This window comes from Babylonia areolata, chromosome 5, assembly GCF_041734735.1.
Source record: "Babylonia areolata isolate BAREFJ2019XMU chromosome 5, ASM4173473v1, whole genome shotgun sequence".
Taxonomy (NCBI): Eukaryota; Metazoa; Mollusca; class Gastropoda; order Neogastropoda; family Buccinidae; genus Babylonia; species Babylonia areolata.
Window position 1 is genome coordinate 46,798,138 of NC_134880.1, and position 5,000 is coordinate 46,803,137.

Genomic DNA, 5,000 nt, shown 5'->3' on the forward strand with positions numbered 1-5,000 from the left:
TTATACACTGCTGTCTTAACATGCTTCTCTGCGTGAAATTCGGCCTGCTCTGTAAATGCGTTTGTTTCACTAACGAAGTGTATTCTTCTGCAGACGTTTTGGCCTTTTCTTGTCTTGTCGTGGGCTCTTTTACGTGCGGTTAAGTGCACGCTTCACACAGGACTTTCAGTTTAGACAGTTTCAGTTTCAGTTTCTCAAGGAGGAATGGCTGCTGCGTCTGGACAAATCCATATACGCTACACATACATCTACTAGGCAGATACCTGACCAGCAGCATAACCTAACGCGCTTAGTCAGGCCTTGAGTGCATGCATATGTTTTGTTTTTTTTAACCTAATTTGTGTACCTATCAGAGTGGATTTCTTCTACAGATTTTGCCAGACTACGACACTCTTGATGCTATGGGTTCTTTTTCAGTGCGCCAAGTGCGTGCTGCATATACGAGGCCTCGGTTTGTCCTCTCATCCGAACGGCTGGTTTGCGGATTTTCCAGTCAAACTTCGCGGGGAGTAAGGGCGAGAGCGAGGATTCGAACCCAGACCCTCTCTGTATCGGCATATGAGCGTATCGACCATTCTGCCACCTTCCTCCGGTTGGTTTATCATCTCACCTGAAAAGACAAGCATCCAGATCACTACTCGATCAGGTCTAGTAGAGAAAGGTGTGTGTGTGTGTGTGTGTGTGTGTGTGTGTGTGTGTGTGTGTGTGTGTGTGTGTGTGTGTGTGTGTGTGTGTGAAGTCAAGTCAAGTCAAGTCAAGATTTTATTTCTTGATGGTAAATTGAATAAGCAACAATTGCTTTTTTACATCAAGCCATCAATGAAAATAATAATAATAAAAAAAAAGAATTAAAAAGAAAGAAAAAAAGGAGAAAAAATAGGAGAGAGAGAGAAGAGAGAGAGAGAGAGAGAGAGAGAGAGAGAGAGAGAGAGAGAGAAAGGGGTGGGGGTGGAGAGAGAGGCGGGATTCGAACGTATGGACAGTCGCTTCCTTCCTAGGAAGTTGGACACCACTGTGTATTGCTGAGCCACAGCTTCGATCGCCGCTGCCTTGACACAACCCGTCCTTCAGATAGACTTGTGACAGTTGGGATAGACAGTGCTGCACTGTTCGCATTGCATTGCATTGCATTGTATTGCAATGCACTGTATCGTGCTGTATCGGGTTACTCGTTTGTCACAACAGATTTTCTCTCTCTGATATTCGTTCTGGGGCTGCTGCTGCTCTCTCTCTCTCTCTCTCTCTCTCTCTCTCTCTCTCTCTCTCTCCAGAGGGAGAATACATCGGTACAGTGCAGCGCTACCCATATTATTTGATAATAATACTAATAATAATTTGTATTTGTATTTCTTTTTATCACGACAGTTTTCTCTGTGTGAAATTCGGGCTGCTCTCCCCAGGGAGAGCACGTCGCTACACTACAGCGCCACCCATTTTTTTTGTGTATTTTTTCCTGCGTGCGGTTTTATTTGCTTTTCCTATCGAAGTGGATTTTTCTACAGAATTTTGCAAGGAACAATCCTTTTGTTGCTGTGGGTTCTCTTAAGTGCGCTAAGTGCATGCTGCACACGGGACCTCGGTTTATTGTCTCATCCGAATGACTAGCGTCCAGACCACCACTCAAGGTCTAGTGGAGGGGGAGAAAATATCGGCGGCTGAGCCGTGATTCGAACCAGGGCGCTCAGATTCTCTCGTTTCCTACGCGGACGCGTTACCTCTAGGCCATTACTCCACATAATGTACATTTATATAGCGCCCTTTCTCCCCAAGAGCTCAGGGCGCTTTGCCTGAAAGAAAAATATTACAAATCACATGAATCATTCATGACCACTCTTTCTGCCTCCCCCCCCCCCTCCTCTCCCTACATGTGTATTTGTTTTGTTTTCCTATCAAACTGGACTATTTTATTTATTTATTTTTATTCATTTATGTTTATACAGATCTGTGCCACGGACAACCCTTTTGTTGCACTGGGTTCTGTTACGTGCGTGCGCGAAGAGATTCTGTTTCCGAAATTATCTGATTATTTTCTGGAATATTGGTCACCTTGCGGCAGACTCGTATCCCTCCCACCCCTCTCCCCTCCCGCAATAGAATGGGGGGAGTTTCAAGGGAATCTCAGATATGGGGTTAGGTTACGTCACTGCATTATTTTGGTGAATAATCCTGGGCCCGACCAACCTTCTGTGTTGGGCTGTACACACTTACATACACTGGATACACACATAATCATACCCTGGGTACACACATCTACCCTGGGTACATACATCTACCCCGGGTGGATACATCTACCCTGGGTGCACACATATACCCTGGGTACACGCATATAACTTGGGAACACACATATACCCTGAGTACACACATATATCTTGGGTACACATATACCCTGGGTACACACATATACACTGGGTACACATGTACCATGGGAACACACATATACTTTGGGTACACATGTACCCTGGGTACACACATATAACTTGTGAACACACATATACCCTGAGTACACACACATACCTTGGGTACACATATAGCCTGGGTACACGCATATATCCTGGGAACACACATATACCTTGGGTACACTCATATACCCTAGGAACACGTTTATATACCCTGGGTACACACATATACCCTGGGAAAACACATATATCCTGGGAACACACATATACCCTGGATACACACATATACCCTGGGAACACACATATACTCTGGGTACAAACATATACCCTAGGAACACGTTTATATACCCTGGGTACACACATACACCCTGGGAAAACACATATATCCTGGGAACACACATATACCCTGGATACACATATATACCCTGGGAACACACATATGTACCCTGTGAACACACATATACCCTCTGAACACACATAAAAAAATATACGCTGGGTACATACATATTCCCTGCGTACACACATATATACCCTGGGTACACACATATACTCTGAGTACACATAGATACCCTGGGAACACACATATACCCTGGGTACAAACAGATACCCTGGGTAACACATATACCCTGGGAAACACATATACCCTGGGAACACACATATACCCTGGGTACACACAGATACCTTGGGTAACACATATACCCTGAATACACATATATACCCTGGGTACACACATATACCCTGGGAACACACATATGCCCTGGGAACACACATATACCCTGGGTAACACATATACCCTGGGTACAAACAGATACCCTGGGTAACACATATACCCTGGGAACACACATATACCCTGGGTACACACAGATACGCTGGGTAACACATATACCCTGAATACACACATATACCCTGGGTACACACATATACCCTGGGAACACACATATGCCCTGGAAACACACATATACCCTGGGTAACACATATACCTTGGGTACAAACAGATACCCTGGGTAACACATATACCCTGGGAACACACATATACCCTGGGTACACACAGATACCGTGGGTAACACATATACCCTGGATACACACATATACCCTGGGTACACACATATACCCTCGGAACACACATATGCCCTGGAAACACACATATACCCTGGGTAACACATATACCCTGGGTACACACATATACCACACATATGCCCTGGAAACACGCATATACCCTGGGTAACACATATACCCTGCGTACAAACATTATGTACCCTGCGTACTCACATCATCCCTGGGAACACACATCTACCCCGCATACACACATATACTGTGTGTGCCCACATCTACCCTGTGTACACACATAATTATACCCTGCGTACACACATCTACCCTACCACTGTAAGAGACAGGTCTGTCAGTATGCAGACCCCGTCCTTGTTTGTGATAAAAGTGAAACACGCACGCACACACTCACGCACGCACGCACGTACGCACGCACGCACTACTCTATCAAGGCTCACTGGATACGTAATACCTCTCAATCCCATGATGACGTGTACCGCCCCATTAACTGCTGCAACGACGCCTTGTCATCCGGATGCTGAAGCTGACTGGTCGCCATGACGGTAAGTCATTCACAGCTGGAAGTCCTTCTTTCCTTGAAAATCCACAACTCACAAAGAAAGTCTGGAAGTGTGGAAGAAAATCCAAGAAGGTTTCCAAGAACACTTTGACCAAGAGACAAAGGATAGAAATCTCACTTCGCTGCAGTAACCACGTACAGCAATTACCATACAGTAGCAACCACGTGTAGCAAAAGAGCATTCTGCAGTAACCGTGTGTAGCTTTAACCATGTTGCAGTAACCATGTGCAGCATTAACCATGTTCACCTTCACCTTCACCTTCACCTCTCCCGTAGTCTGGGTTCAGACCGTTGGGGCACCGCTGCTGACCTGGCCACCACCCCTCTCCACTCTTCACGGTTTTCTGATTTCCTCAGGGCGTCACCGAGCGTCAAGCCTGTCCAACCCCGGATGTTGTCTTCCCATCTCTTCCTCTGCCGTCCTCTCCTTCTGCCTCCTTGTACGGTGCCTTGCAGGAACGTTTTGGCAAGACCAGATGATCGGGAGATGTGTCCATACCACCTAAGTTTGCGTTTTTTCACTATGGACAGAAGGTCTTCGTAGGGTCCAATACTTTGCTTGATTCTGTTCTTCACTTCCGTGTTAGTGATGTGGTCTCTGTAGGAGATGCCAAGTAGTCTACGAAAGCATCTCATCTCGACAGCTTGGATTCTTCTCTCGATGTTCGCAGTCAGGGTCCAAGTCTCGCAGGCGTAGAGCAATATTGAAATAACCAGGGAACGCATCAGTCTGATTTTTGAGCTGAGAGCGATGTTTTTGTTGTTCCAGATGGTGTTCAGCTTGTTGAGTGCCATTGTTGTTTGGGCAATTCTCGAGAGTACTTCTGGTTTAGATCCTTCATCTGACACGATTGCTCCCAGATATTTGAAGCTGTGGACTGTTTTAAGCTTTTCGTCGTTGACTTTGATGTCAATGCTGATGCCGTTGGTGTTGTTAGTCATCAGTTTGGTTTTCTCCGCACTGATTTGCATTCCA